Source organism: Arvicanthis niloticus, chromosome 20, assembly GCF_011762505.2.
Source record: "Arvicanthis niloticus isolate mArvNil1 chromosome 20, mArvNil1.pat.X, whole genome shotgun sequence".
In the NCBI taxonomy this organism is placed as follows: domain Eukaryota; kingdom Metazoa; phylum Chordata; class Mammalia; order Rodentia; family Muridae; genus Arvicanthis; species Arvicanthis niloticus.
This window is the reverse complement of record NC_047677.1, coordinates 52,218,977-52,235,103: the sequence shown is the minus strand read 5'-3', so window position 1 is coordinate 52,235,103 and position 16,127 is coordinate 52,218,977. Positions and strand designations below refer to the sequence as shown.

The 16,127-nt window shown below is 40.2% G+C and overlaps 1 pseudogene; it reads right to left on the bottom strand.

The window, feature by feature from the left end:
* Positions 1-2,321: 2,321 nt before the first annotated feature.
* On the bottom strand, positions 2,322-5,088 carry LOC117724302 (developmental pluripotency-associated protein 4 pseudogene; annotated as a pseudogene).
* Between the last annotated feature and the right edge of the window lie 11,039 nt (positions 5,089-16,127).

Below are 16,127 nucleotides of genomic sequence, written 5' to 3'. Positions count from 1 at the left end.
GTTTTTAAAAATATTCTTTCTTATTCCCTAAAACATTAAACATAATGGAAGGAGTACTTTAGGAACTTAAATTAAAAGCATAGGCATCTGCTTGAAATTTAGTCAGTTTGAGCCATAAACAATCAAGATGAAAATCTCATTTCCTCCGTTCAACTATTTGCAAATTATAAAGGTACATTTTTACATTTAATTGTATTGTTGATGAATGATGTATTGCTTTGGAAGACAGTAACGCAAAGAGAGCCCCATAAAATGCTTCTGTTTGTTACTTGTAGTCTCTCTTAGAATATATATTTAATTTAGATTGCAATGTTTATTAGATTTGCCTCCATTGTAATTTTTTGCATGTAAGGAACACAAAGTAATATACTGAAGAACATAATGTGTATATATTCAAGTGATTTTTTGTCCTATTTCTTGATAATAGATAGGAATTATCACTGTAGGAAATAACCATTACAATATTTGTTATTCAATAACATCATAGTTTTATTAGGCTTAATCCTGTTTCCAGTTTCTTTGGGGGAATATTTATTTATATTATTTATGAGACAGTTTTTAAATTTTGTTATTAATTTTTTCATATATTTTTAATATATTTTGATCATATTCTTTGCCCTGTCCCAAATTCTTCTCTATCATCTCCACTTCCCTATCTACTCAATTTCATGTTCTTCCTTTCTGTAAAATAAAAAGCAAAGAAAAGCAACAAAAAATCTAAAAGTAATAAAAATCAAAAAAGGTAAGCTAAAAGAGCAAATTCAGTAAGACTGAAAAACAAAGCAAATTGACACACGTGCACACATGCGCACACACATACACACACACACACACACACACACACACACACACACACACACACACACACGGTCTAACAAGGAGGCTGTTTGTTTTAGGTCTGCCCTGGAGCATGGTTGGTATACCCGGTTGTAGCTTCATGAGAGAAATCTCCTTTCCCTTTCCCAGCAGGTATCAGTTGCAAACAGCTTATTGGTATGGGGTGGGACTTTGTGTCTACCTCTTATTCTCACTGCTAGGATTTTGTCTAGTTTAAATCTGTTCATGTCTTCTGCATGCTATCACTGTCTCTTAGTGTATCAGGCCTTCCTATTTCTAGCCCCTTGATCTCCCTCAGCTGTCTAATTGCTCTAGCTAGGACTTTAAGCACTATACTGAATAGGTATGGAGTTAGTGGACCTTTTCCTGATCCTAGTTTCAGTGGAAATGTTTTGAGCTTCTCTCCCTTTAGATTGGTGTTAGCTATGGACTTAGGGCATATTGCCTTTATTATGTTAAAGTATATACCTTATATCCTTAATCTGTCCAGGACTTTTACCATGAAGGAATATTGAATTTTTGTCAAAGACCTTTTCTTAATTTAATTATATGATTCTGTGGGTTTTTCCTTCTATCTGTTTAAGGGGTGGATTCTGTTCATTGATTTATGCATGTTGAACCATGTCTGCATCTCTGGGATGAAACCTTGATAACAGTGAATAAATTTGATGTGTTCTTAAGTTGAGTTTGTAACTATTTTGTTGAGAATTTCTGCACCTATTAATAAGGGATATTGATCTGTAATTTTCTAATTTTGAGAGGTCTTTGTGTGGATTTAGTAATAGTGTATAGTAATAGTATAGTAATAGTAATAGTGTAGGTTAAGAAAAATAATTAGGAAATGTTTCTTCCATTTCCATCATATTGGCATTAGTCCTTTTAAGGTCTAGTAGAATTCTATTCTGAATTTGACCCTGGGCTTTTCCCCACCTTGGGAGGTTGTTTTCTTTTTTCCTTTAATTTTTTTTTTTTTTTTTTGGTATAATACTTTCCAACAGCAGAAAACAAATACAAGTAATAAACACTAACAACACACTACAACCAAGGGAAGAGGATGTGCAGAAGCTACAGGTACAAGCTAAGTCTTTACAGTTGACCGCTGAACTGGCTATGATCCCGTTGTGCTGGCGACAGGACTAGCAACTGTTGTATCTGGAGATGTCAAACTCCTGCCTCAGGACCTACTTGCAGCAAAACACATAGGGCACTTTTTTATCTTCACACAAGAGTAGGAGGCCACTCCCAGTGTTCAGTCATCAAAATGAGCAGAGGTGGACCTTTTGCTGCCCTCACTGGCTTTTTCCAAACTGCTTGTACTTAAGCATCAACTAACTTACACTATCCCATAATTTCTGGGTGAGAAAGGCACCTTCAAAGGCAAAGATGTGGACTTCCATCAGTCTCATTGTCAGCTGGAGCTCTGCAGATCACACCACAAGAGTGAGTGATGTCAGCAGCTAGCCCAAACTTAAGAGGTCTGTCCTTTATCCTTCGAGGCTCTTAGTGAAGACCTTGTTCCTATGAACACACTTGGGGCACAGCATGTTGTCCTCCAGGTGCGGGGGTGGAAATGTGCAGACCAGAAGCAGGAAGAGGGAAATCTCTTTCTCTTTCTCATCAGGCACCCAGGCTTGTCAGGCATGGAACTGCAGTCCTACCCAACCACTTGAGTTCCCAGGAAGGCTTCTCCCATGAACCACACACCACATTTCCCCATAGGTCTCTGATGTTGCATTGGACCGCACTGCCTCAAACTTCTTAGCACTGGCTACAATTCTGGCCCAAGATGCCAACACTACCTCAGAGGCAGATGTAGTCATAACTGTGATGCTGACTTCCTCATAGAGCTTAAGAGGATCAATGAGGGCAGGTATCTGCTCCTCTAGTACAGTAATGATTTCAAGGGAAACTGTGACCTGAGACTCTTTCCCCATTTGGTCTTTATTTTTTATTTTTTGTGAGATATCTTCAACCTGGCCTCTTTGGTTGAGTCAGGAACATTCTTCAACTTGATCTAGGAAAGCAAGGAGTCGTTTATAAGCATCTAATTTCTGGCCTTTGCTCCTTAGCTTCATCTCCTGGCACCATGACCGCAAAACATCTTGGTGAATCAGATTCACTAGGGGGCAGATGTGGAAAAGGAGAAACTGGTACCTTCCTACAAGTGTGTCCTGGTGTCTCAGTGTCTTGCGCTTTGTTCTCCTTTGGATTACAATCGTTATCTTTCTCTGACTTTTGTTTCCCCCGTTTGTTTTGTCTTTGCAGAAGATGTGCTGGGTTGACTAGACATCTGCCATTCCACTTCTTCCCTCGGCTCTTCTGCACTTCACTGTAACTAGTGTGCTGGAGAGGTGAAGGAAATGGATCTCAAATTAGAGGTTAGCTGGTACTACACAAAGTTAGAGTGTCTGAAATAAACAGGGGATATCACACAGTTGTAGAGTGTTTGACTACCATACTGGATGAGCTAGGTTCAGTCCCCAGGTAAGTTACCCACCCCCACCTCCCTGCTTCCCACCTCAGAACTCTTATATCTCTTTAATCATTTTTTATAGTCCAGACGTTGTCCCCCTTCCTGTCCATCCTCTGTTCCACTTAATTACTGCCTCTATTACAGTAGGGGTTACAGGTCTTTTAAAATTGTTTACTTCATCTTGATTTAACTTGGTAGATCAGATATATCAAAAAGCCATTCATTTATTTTAGGGTATCAAGTGTAATGGAATGCTGACTTTTAAAAATCTTTATTGGATATTTTATTTACATTTCAGATGCCATACCCTTTCCCCATTTCCCCTCCCTAGAAAACCCCTATCTCATCCCCCCTTCTCCTTTTTGCTTTTATACTATTTTTTAAATGTTAATCAAAGGCTTTATAAGTTTGGTAATGCTCAATAACAAGATGCCCGTACAATCAGAAGTGTAACCCAATACCCAACCTAGATATACCAACTACCTTTGACTGGTGGAGACACTCGAACATACGCCTCCATGTCCCCCCACTCTCTCTTGTCACCTGGCTCCTCCTCTCCTTTTCTTCCTCCTCTCCTTGCTCCTCCTCTTTCTCTCCTTATTCCTCCCACCTTAGCTTCTCCTACATATCACCCTTCCTGTTAAAATAAAACTTTTCTCTTAGAATACAATTAGAGCATAACTATACCAATTTGAGTCAGTAAGGTACAAGATAGACCTAATACCCAGTCCATCATTTGGTTGACTAACCAGAATCTCTGTCATCCCTCCAAACTAAAAAACTTAGTTCTGAACCTGGCTTTTTTTTCTTGGCTTTAGAATGAATGTCAACTGAAAACCATCCTCTCAAATATTTTTTCTGAAAGTAAATAGCTGGGATTGGCTATGAGACTATAAATCTTCAACCCCATCAGAAATCCAGAATGACTAAGTTAACTGAAATTATGGGAAACACAAAGCATAGCTTCTAAAATTTAGCCAATTTATAGAGACCACTGAATACCTGGACAGTCCCTATACTACAAAACATTGGAGCATTCGATCTTCAGCCTTCTGGCCCTGGCCAGGATCATCTGACAGACCTTGTGATGCAGAATTATTAAGGGCTGATTACTCTGTCTTGGCAGATGTAATCAGTCGACTATTCCGCAAGTGTGTCCTTTTCTGGACAGTGATTTGTCTGTAGATAAAAAGAGGCAATTCTTGCCTAGTGGCTGTCTCACTACAACTGGAGTAACTCCAAAGATGCTCAGTTTCTTCTTAGAATCCAAGACAGGAAGCTCTCAGGAGCAGACAGGTCTCTAATCAAAATGAACATTAATACAGGAATGTTTGTAATGTCAATTCTATGGACTTCTGACGTTTTGAAAACCAACTATCCATGTAAAGCAATCTGGACTGTTGTCTGTTAACTCCTCTCAGCTATTTCTAAATAAAATATAGAAAACACCCTAACAATAAACTCAGAGCCATGAATTTGCTATAGGCCCTTAACTCACAGGCTAACTATCTCAAATCAGTTAGAAAAGTTAAAGAAGCGCTGGGTCTAAACCTTGTATTCCTAAAAAAAGTTAGGCATTATTCTAATGGGTCTGCCTTTATATGTTACTTAGTCTTTCACCCCTAAACAGCTTATGTCTTCCTTAATTCTTCCTGAGACTTGGGGACAGCCTGGCCATGTCCTTGGTTAGGACCTTCCTCTCTTCTTCACCCATGGAAACATCATCCTTACCTTTTGCCTCTCCCTTTTAAAAAGTCTCCAGCTTCTTCACCTGGCATCCAGCCTTAAGTGTCCCAAATTTATTTGTTTTGTGATGAAAACTGCCCTCAGTATCATTTAGATAAGCAATCCAAATGTGGCTGACTAGTGGCACCCTAGATACCAATATGATTTGGACCTTCACAAATACTGCAGTCAACTGTGGGAAATGGAAGGAGGTTTCCCATTCCCTATTTCTCTTTATTCCACTCGAATCTCTGTTTGGATTTTTGGTCTCTGACATTCACACTGTGTCTAAAAGTTTTGTCTTTAAGCTAAAGTTGATGGATTTTTAAGTATATTACAAAGTGAGAGCTAGGAGCCAGATCTAGAATGAGGGGAAGAAAGCACAGGAGTAGGCCAGCCATAGCATGCACACCTTCAGCAACCCTTCACTGGCTTGTATGTTTCTCTACTCCCCACTGTAGCAAACTCTCCTAAGGCATATACATATCATTTAGTTTTATTGGCTTCTGCCACCCACAAGATATGATTCCAAATTCTAGAGCCCTATTTAATAGCTACCTCTTTACCTTCTTTTTAACTATTTGTCTCTAATCTCTCTGTAGTTTGGCCTTCTATTGCTTCCATGTGGGTATGTAGAGTTGCCCAAAGAATAGGGAGACTTTGGAGCTGCAAGATCATTGGAGATAATGAAACACATTAAGCCACCTCAATGGACAATTTTAATGATAGAAATAGATTATATAGACAGACTCTTCTTGCATTAAAAATGGGAAACTCCATTTTATATCCTTTGAGAGCAAAAGTAAGAGTTGAGGGGATAGAAACTTAACATGAAAAAGCCACCACAGTACTTATTGCAACTGTGACCATGAAGAATGAAAAATTATAAAAATCATTTTTATAGAATATATACATATATAGATGCCTTTTAAGTTCTTTTAGGGACATGGAAAATTTTCTCTGAAACAAGCCAGGCCAGTTCCAGGAACTGGCTGTAAGGAGTGAAAGTCATTCAGGTGGTAAAAACACAATGACAGGACTGTGGCTTTACAGCTGGAGCTAGTGAGAATAAATAGTTGATAAATGACAAGGTAGGGCAGTGACTTGGTGAAACCACATTTTTGAGAAAATGATTGTACTGGGTAATTTCCATGGCCATTAACCTTTTAGGGTGGGTTTCTTTGGAATGTATCACTATTCTCATGTTATGTATCCTTGGCAACCTCTTACCCCCTCCCCACTCCCCTGGTTTGTGGTTTTGCTCTTTAAAAGACCCCGGTACCCATCACTCAGGGCCAAAATCCCTGCTCTTGGAGCTAAAGAGCTTGTCGTTTTTGACCGCTGGCTCCTCCCCTAATAAACCTCTGCTGATTGCATCCAGGTATGGTTTCTTGTGATTTTTGGGTGGTCGCGATTCCGGAGGCTTGAGGAAGGGTCTCCCGAGTATGGGGGTCTTCATTTGGGGGCTCGTCCAGGATATGCGACCACCTTAATCCAAGAACCACACTGCGAGGTAAAGGGACACCGCAGTTTTTTCTGTCTGGTTGTTGTGTGACCTTTTGTCTAAATTGTCTGATTTCTCGTGTGCTAGGGTTGCCTAAATCGTGTGCTGTTTTGTCTAGGTTTGTTTAAGTTATTTGGTTTCTAAGTTGTTTGTGCCCGTCTGTCTGAATTATTCGGTTTCTGAAAAGTGCACTTCTGTTTGGACTGGCAGCTGTTTCTGTCTCGTGAGGGGCAGTAAACCATTTTTGTTTCGAGGAGACAAATGAGTGATTAGCAGACGTGCTGGAGAGTCACTAGCTGCTGCACCCCCAGAGACGTTTGGGGGTTCATCTAGGTGCCGGGGAGGACGTGGAATCCCTCTAGGCTGGCACAGGTTTGCATCTAGGTGCCGTAGAGGACGTGGAATCCCTCTTGGCTGGCACTGGCGATTGAGACGGGTTTTTTGTTAGTCTTTTTGTGTGTTAACAATGAAACTAGAGAGAAAAGCTCAGAAATGGCCACCGTGGTTGTTATGCTCTCATGGCAGTGTGTCTATTTTTGGGTTGTTCATTGCTGGCGTGTTAGAAATCTGGTAGACTTGGTCCAGCTTGGGCTGACCAAGTTGTCTGAATCTGTTAAATCTGAATCTGTGAAGACTGACCGCGTTGTCTGGTTATTGGAGTCTTACTTGGAAGGCGAGGGGCCTTCCAGAAGGTCAGGAGATCTGACCATTGGATTTCAGGGGAAAGGTGAGAGGCCTTCCAGAAGGTCAGGAGATCTGACCATTGGATTTCAGGGGGAAGGCGAGAGGCCTTCCAGAAGGTCAGGGGATCTGACCGTTGGATTTCAGGGGGAAGGTGAGAGGCCTTCCAGAAGGTCAGGGGATCTGACCGTCAGGTTTCAAGAGCCTGAGCGCTCCTACTTGGGGAGAAGACGCAGAATCCTTCTCCATCTGGCGTTGTGAACAAATGTGTTTAAGTGTTATTTGTGCCACTCGTGGCAGGGGTGAGCTATCTGTGTTTTATGTACCACCCGTGAGAGGGGTGAGCTATTTGTGTTGTTTTTTATATGTGTGTGTCTTTTCTTGGCAAATCATCTGTGTGTTAGCTGTTAATCTACTGTGTTAAACATCTTGAGTTAAAAATAGGTAACATGATTACCAGCAGAGAGAGGAATGAAGCCGCCGGTACAAGAATACAGCTGCAGAAAGGCGGGCAGGTCCTTTAATAAGGGGCAGCTACCTCAGTTCGTGCTCGCGGTTCGTGTTCCTACAGCCCGCCTACTGCATATACGGTATGCTTCAGGTAATAGCACATGGAGGGTGCCCTCACCCAGCCCGCACTTGGCGGGCGACAACTCGTGGTTCCCCAGCACAGCAACAGCGTGCAACAGCTACCTAGTTTGGTATTCCTGGCTGTACTGGGTACCTTGAGGTCACTAGTGCAACAAATCATCATTTTCCACCTGCCGCCTATGAAGATAGATGAGAACCCAGGTGATAAAAAAGAAAAAAACCTGGCAGTGGAGCCAGGACAGCTAGACAAACAGCCGCAGCAAGATTGTTCACCTGAGAGTTAATTATTTTTTTTAAAAAAAAAAAGAGAGACAAGAACTGGTTAAAACTGCTTACTTAATTTAGTTTAAAACTTACTTGTGAGGCAGTCTTGATTTACACAAAAACTGATAATTCACCCTGCTCTGTGGTCAGGAGAAGGGCACCAGCAGAAAAAGAAAGTTGATAATGATTTTTCCCAGTTTAATAAGTAAAGGAGTGCTTTTTTTTTCTAAAAGTTGCAGGCTGTCCTGAGTCTATATATATATGCATGCTTCAGTTTTGATAGATTTTCTAGCCATTACTGTTTGAGACAATTTCATTATTTATATGAGATTTTCATTAAGATTTGGTTCAAAGATGAGAGTTCTGACAAGATAAAATTGAAGAAGTGGTGAAGACTTGTGCTCTTATGTTAGACATAAAAATGTTTACTTTATTGTTCTTGTTGTATATCACTTCTAAAATAATATTCTAATCAGAAATAACTCTTTAAAAGGTTTTTATAGAACTATGACCAAAGTTTCTATTTTGTTAAAAGTTAATTTCAAATATGTGTCAAATGTAACTCAAGTTGCCTTTTAAAAATTGTTAATAACTGTGTGAACCTTCAACATCTTAATAGTCCTTGCTGTGAAATGCTACAGATAAGGCTATTCATTCTGATTTGGTTTCTTTCTTAGAGCTTCAGAGGTGAGCTCACATTACACCTGTGGACAAGGTACTGTTTGCAGACTGAATTAGGTTATGGTCTCTAGTGTGATGTGAACAGCAGTCATGCAGCCTCACAAATGCATCAGTCTACACAGAGTTCAAAGCAGTAAATAAGGTAAAAAGCCTTTTCTCCACACGACCCTTGTAGGTTCTGGTCTTCAGGAGTGAAGCCTCAGACATGGGGACCCCATCAATTGATCAGGACGTGGTCAGCAGCGGGTCAATTCGGACCAGATGTGACTGAGACCTTCATGTGACAGAAGGTAAGGGACACCCAAAGGCCCACGCCAGATCCCGCTGATAGATCTTGAGAGAGAGGGTTACATGAGACCCCACTAAGTTTGATCAGGACACATGAGGTTAAGCAGAGATCAGATAAGTTACCCACAGCCTTTCTAGACTAGCTCATAGAGACATTCTGTCAGTGTAGACAAGGCTCCAGAGGCTACAGAGACTACAAGATAAGTCATTGAAAGATTTAGGAAGTATACTACATATTAAAATTATTGATGGTAATAGCAAGTGAGAGAAGATTTAAAAGAAAGGAATAGAGAAGAGGAATAGAGAAGGTTTAGTGTAAGTCTAGAAGAAAAGAGTAGAGAAGAAGAATAAAGATAAGTTGCTGTGAGTCCAGAGGAATCGAGAGGAGTAGAGGAGACTAGAGAGAGGTAAAGAAAGAGAAAGGTGACAGGAAAGAATTTACAGAAAGCAGAAAAAAAGAGACTCCAATCAAAGAGAGATAAAACTCTTTGAAAAAGACCAGTGTGCACATTGCAAGTAAAGGAGCCAGCTTCAGGGTCCAAGAGGGCCCTAACAAATAGAAGCCAGGGCCAGAAAATCCCAGGCCTCGAAAAACACCCCAAGTGGCGAAGATAACAGCTCTGTGTGAAGATGGCTATTGAGATAGATGGGGCCACCCAACTTTTGATAGACACAGGGGCTTCCTCCAGGCCAATGGGTCAAAACGTATTCATGGACTACCCGAAAATGGTGGACTAAGAGATGGGCTAGGTATCCCATTCATTTATGGTCATCCTAGGCTGCTCCTATCCCCTGTCTGGTTGAGGGGATACCCCCTAGGATGGACATCCAGATACAACACTTCCTGGGCTGCAACTAGCTGACAAGAATTCAACGGATAGAAGACTGACTTCAGCCAGGAGCCGAGGTAACCTGCTTTACAGACGGGAGCAATTTTCTCCATGCTGGTCAGAGACAAGCCAGCGCTACTGTGGTGAACACAAATGTCATCTGGACTGACTCCCCCACCCCTGAGATCATCGGTGCAGAGAGCAACCTTGGAACCTGGGGTCGACAAGCAGGTATGCTTTTGCCACAGCCCATGCCCGCAAGGCTATATGCCAAGAGAGGAAAACCCTGATGAAACCAGAAGCTGTAAATATTTGTTGCCTAGGACACCAAGGGAGGAGACTCCAGCCTGAGGCAATAACCGGACAGATCAAGTGGCTTGATACAGGAGCCCTCCCAGGTTTGGGGCCTAAAAATAGACAATGGCGCACACAAGAAGGGAGAACTATACTCCCCAGAAAGCAAAGGATTTACCAGGCTAAATACACAGATGGACTCTTAAGATATGAGTGCAACCAAGCAGCCAAGAGACTTAAAGCGTATAAGGGACCTTAGGTTTTGAGCCAGAGAAATAATAAGACTTAGAGTAAATAAGAAATACCTAGGAGAAAACAGCCTAGAATAGGGACCTTCCCAAGGTTTCAAGTGTCCTAGGTAATTAGATCAGAGAGCAGTTTTAAGGTAAGTCAGGAATTGAAGATCCACTGTTTATATTGTCTCCAAAGCTCAGGACAGGTAGAGAGAATAAACAGAACCCTAAAACTAATTGCCCTCCGGAACTGGCGCTGGCTAGAGTGTTCCCTTGTCCTTGTTCCATACCCAGAATGTCCATTTTGTGTGAGAAATGATTTTTCAGGCTACTAAAAGACTGTTCCTGGTGCTGTGGACCATCCGAACTCCTTGAAGTTCACCATCACCACCTGTGACTGAACAACCCCCTACTCTTTAGCTCAAGGTCTTCTGCTATTCTACAAGGCTTCTTGGAGAAGATCCAGATGCCTGAACAACCCCCTACTCTTTAGCTCAAGGTCTTCTGCTATTCTACAAGGCTAAAGAGCAGCAGGCTTTGACTCCTGAGACCACCCCAGAGGCACAGGGAAAATGCTGCCTTGGAGGGTGGGACTTAGTGTGTATACACCCAAGGTTAAATGACAGCTTGTGATTACAAGATTGAAGTTGAAATGTGAATCTAGAGTTATACAGATTTGTTCCTTTTTTGCAATTTCTTTTTATTATATATGTGATTTTATGTGTATGTAGACAGCTATGTGCCACAAAATGTGTAAAAGTCAGAAGACAACTTTGAAAGTAGTTTTCAAAGAAAAAAATGTTTTGAAACCCCTAGTCAATAGAATAGGGCCCAAAAAGCCCTGCTAACAGATACTTAGTTCCTAAGATTGATAAATGGTGAGCTTGCAGTCAAAGATTATTGTGTACTTGTCCAGCTAGTTCCCGCAGGTACTCTTGAACTGAGTTTGAGATACACCCTAGATGCTTCTGCAGAGAGCCTATTTTCCTTGACCCTAGCTGTTACATTGAGACTAAGAATGGCTATAGAGACAGGTGCTGCTAAGAGGACTAGACTTGCTGTTTCTTAAAGAAGTGTGTTGCTCTAAGAGAAGAATGTTAAGGTTAGACCAGAGACAGAAAGATAGAGAGGAACAGCAGAACTGGTTTGAAAGTTGGTTCAATAAGTCCCCTTTGTTGAGAACCCTGTTATCCTCCCTTGCTGGACCTCTTGTGATTTTACTTTTGCTTTTAACCATAGGCCCTTGCATTTTAAATAGATTAGTAACTTTTGTTAGAGAGAGAATAAGTGCTGTTCAACTTTTAGTACTGCGACATCAATATTGGACTTTAGGTCAAGAAAATGACGATTATGATGATACTAAAATCTAAGTTTTTATGATTAAAAACTGTCATTAGAGGAAATGGGGAAATGAAGAATGAAAAATTATAAAAATCATTTTTATAGAATATATACATATATAGATGCCTTTTAAGTTCTTTTAGGGACATGGAAAATTTTCTCTGAAACAAGCCAGGCCAGTTCCAGGAACTGGCTGTAAGGAGTGAAAGTCATTCAGGTGGTAAAAACACAATGACAGGACTGTGGCTTTACAGCTGGAGCTAGTGAGAATAAATAGTTGATAAATGACAAGGTAGGGCAGTGACTTGGTGAAACCACATTTTTGAGAAAATGATTGTACTGGGTAATTTCCATGGCCATTAACCTTTTAGGGTGGGTTTCTTTGGAATGTATCACTATTCTCATGTTATGTATCCTTGGCAACCTCTTACCCCCTCCCCACTCCCCTGGTTTGTGGTTTTGCTCTTTAAAAGACCCCGGTACCCATCACTCAGGGCCAAAATCCCTGCTCTTGGAGCTAAAGAGCTTGTCGTTTTTGACCGCTGGCTCCTCCCCTAATAAACCTCTGCTGATTGCATCCAGGTATGGTTTCTTGTGATTTTTGGGTGGTCGCGATTCCGGAGGCTTGAGGAAGGGTCTCCCGAGTATAGGGGTCTTCAACCACTGAAGTAAACTCCTCCCTACTGACAATTACAATCTATATATAGTTTGTCTCAAAAAAAAAAAAGTTGAAAAAATGTATGATAAGAAAAAGTAGATATACAAGAAAAAGTATCTGTGATAGTACTGTTAATGTCTAGGTAAAACTGCTACCTGGCTAGCCTGCCATTTTATGCTGTTACTAATATTATAGGGAAACTTTTTCATATGTTGTTTCTACTGTTACTAGGAAACTTTCTCATTCCCAAGTTGATCGCATATTCTGTTATATTTATTGATGTTGGAAACTAATCACAACAAAAGTTAGTTAGAATGGCTTTGTATAGTTAACAAGACTTTCTGCACATGTGTATAAGCTTGCATTACCATACATTATTATAAAGGCACAATTTATAAGCTTTATAAGCTGCCCCTGAGATGTACCCCAACATAAGAGAGACACCTGCAACTATTTGGGATAACACTTCCATTTTTGAGAGAGGTTGAGTAAAGTTTCAGTTCCCAAGAACTGGCTGGGAACTGACATCCTATTTGGGGAAAAAAATGGCCTTTACGTGGGTAACTGCTTGGCAAGTTAAGACATGAATGGTAAGCAAGGCAAGTCCCCAAAACCCAGTTGAATACCCCAACCTAAGAGAACAGGATTAATGTACAACAAACACATGTTCCTAAGGAAACCCCACATACCTAAATCCTGATTGGTGGAATAACATGACACAGATGTTTGTAGGTCCCGGGCCTTAAAAGCCCTATAGGATCTTAACTCATGATCATGGATCAGCTCCCTAGTCTGGACTATTGCACCTATGGGTTGGTCCTAGGGCACATACTCAGTAAACTATCCCTGTCTGAATAAGATTGGTGTTTGTGTGGTTTGTGAGGTGTCTCCTGGACCCCAAGAAGTACAAAGTCTTGAGAAACAGAGGACAGAGGAAGTAAGAGAATACAAAGTGCTCAATTGTGGACTTTTGGTACCTAATTTATGCTGATTTGTGAAAGCAAATGCAATCTGATGACTCTATTATTATATTTTAGTAGGTTTAAGAGCCTGAGATAAGGTGAAGGAATAAGAAGAAAAGGTCTATGTTATTCACAAAGATTATGAAAAGCCTAGAGAGACTTTTACTGATTTCTTACATAGATTTACATCCACTATAAACAAGGAAATGTCAGACTCAAATAAAGACAGGCATTAATTGAAATTTTAGCTTTTAAAAATACAAATGCAGAGTGTAAAATGATTCTTGGATCTTTAAAAGTTTGATCAGCATCCATGGATGAATAGATTAGAACTACTGCTGATATTGACCATAATGACTATGTAATTGGACAAGCAATGGCCAATAATCTTAGATGTCCATTGTTTTAATTGTGGGATATGAGGCCATTTGAAAAGGGATTTTAAGCAAGGGTTCCTAGAGACTTCTTTAGAAGCCCTCAGCCTTCCTGGACTTGTAGGTGTGCTAAGGGTAGGAATTAGACTAATGAATACAGATCAGCAAGAGGTATATGAGGCAATCCCTTACTGATGGGGAATTCTTTATAAGATAATCTTTTAAATATGGCAAGATCCCTAAGAGGGTTCACCCATATCCCAGCAATAAACAACAGGAGCCAGGTATTTTCTGTTAGCAATCCACAGAACAACTAGAGAAAACTAAACTATGTCTTGGAGATCTAAAGCATGCAACAGAAGGAAGTGCTGCCTTAGACTTAGCCATAAATAAAAATCTCACACTATTACTAAAACTCAATGCTGTAAAATATTCACTAGAGTTCATGGACCTCTACTTCCAAAGACAATAGGAATAGTTATAGGAAGAAGTACATAACATCTCAAGGATTCATTATGCATCCAGGAATCATAGATGAAGACTTCAAGGGAGAAACTGAGATTATCATTTATGTAAAGAAATATGTGTAGTTTAAAGTGGGAGACAAGATTGCTCAGCTTCTATTGCTTGTATAGGTCAAAGGCAAAGAAGCCCCAAAACAAAAAACAGGAGGATTTGAAAGTACTGAAAGATGGTGTTTTATGTTGTTGTTGTTTTGTTTTAAAGTTTTTGGTTTTGTTTTTGTTTTGCAAACTGTTATCAATGATATGAGACCAAAATTAAAATTAAATGCTATTGAAATTGAAGGTTTGGTCATCAATGATAGGAGCTATCATTGTTGTAGCTATAATTTCACAAAAATCTTGAAATCCACATTGGCCCCTTCGGAAAGTATCTACACAGTTTGTTAGGATTGGAACATTATTCTAAGTAAAACAAAGCATAAGACAAGTTAAATGTGTGGGTACAGAAGGTCAAGTAGAAAGGTCAAAACCTTATGTGTCAGATATAGCCATAAACCTATGGGGAGAAGAACTACCGAAACAATGGGAGCTCAGATTACTATTCCTTCAGTAGATACCGTTTTTAACTGACTTATGGCTTGATTGTTTCTGTATTTAAATAGGTAAGAAATCTGATTTGAGATATATGAAGATAGGCATAGAATGTGAGTGCCTGTCTATCTTAAAAGATAAAAAAAATTGTTAGCTCTTGATATGTATAGATTCATAAGGATAAAATTGTACCTTAAAGGAGATGCTTGATAAACAGAAAAGGGGGATAAGAACTCCCAGAAAAAGATTGGATAATGCTTTATTAACTTTTTAATTGATTTTTAAATGCCAATGAGGCAGGAACAACTGCTGTATAAGAAGGTGCTGAAAGACAGTGAATTACAGAAAAAAATACTGAATTAGATCAATCTGTGTACTTTAAAGCTGTTTTACCCTCAGAATGGAAGTCAGGGAATGTGTAACATTGGGGAAGAGGTTTTGTCTATATTTCCACAGGTGATGAAAGACTGTGGGTTCCATCAAAACTGTTAAAGATCCAATCTGAATAAGATAAATGAAGCTGATCACAATCACACCCCATCACCTGAGCATGGAGATAAGGCAACAATCTAAAAACAGATTGTTCACCAGACTGGAAGACTGGAAAACCTTGATACTGAAATAGACGTTTGCTGAATGAGAAATGATTGCATTGCAGTTACAAAGGATCATCTCATCAACTGATCTTCATGAGGACGTTCGGAGTGTTAAGTTTGTAGGATTGATAGAAAGGGGGAAGAGGTAGAAAAATTTTAATCCAGCAACATGGCTGCTTTAGCAAGGGAAAACATCCAAAGAATTTTTAGGTCTATATGACCTAGGTGGAAAGCAGATATGCCTTGGATTACAGTGTGATCTTGCTGGAATACAGATGTTCCCTGTGTGAGAACAAAATTTGAAAGCAGCATTGTAACAATAACAAAAATTCATGGTCAGCAAAGACCACCAACAATTTGTTAAATATAGTCATAATAAAAATATTAAGCCCCTGCAGGGGCAGGGTGACCCAAATGAAAAGGCATGCTAAGACGTGCCCAGACAAGTTCAGACAAGCCCAAGTGAGTAATGGGCCATCTGGTGTTTACTTTTCTCTCCCCCTTTTCGAGAAGTCCAAGGTTTCATGGTCAAAAGTAACTAGTCATCTTGCCAGTTCGCACGTAGCTGCTTCTGCAAGTTGCTGATGTTTGAAATTTCCAATTATATGTAAGCGCGCCAAATTTTCCCGCTCCTCCCCAACCCCTACCCATAAATATCCCAAATTTCCTGGGTTCTGGGCCGGAACCTCTATCTCCTGCGTGAGCTATGTTCTGGCCCGAGGGCCCTCGTCATTAAACCT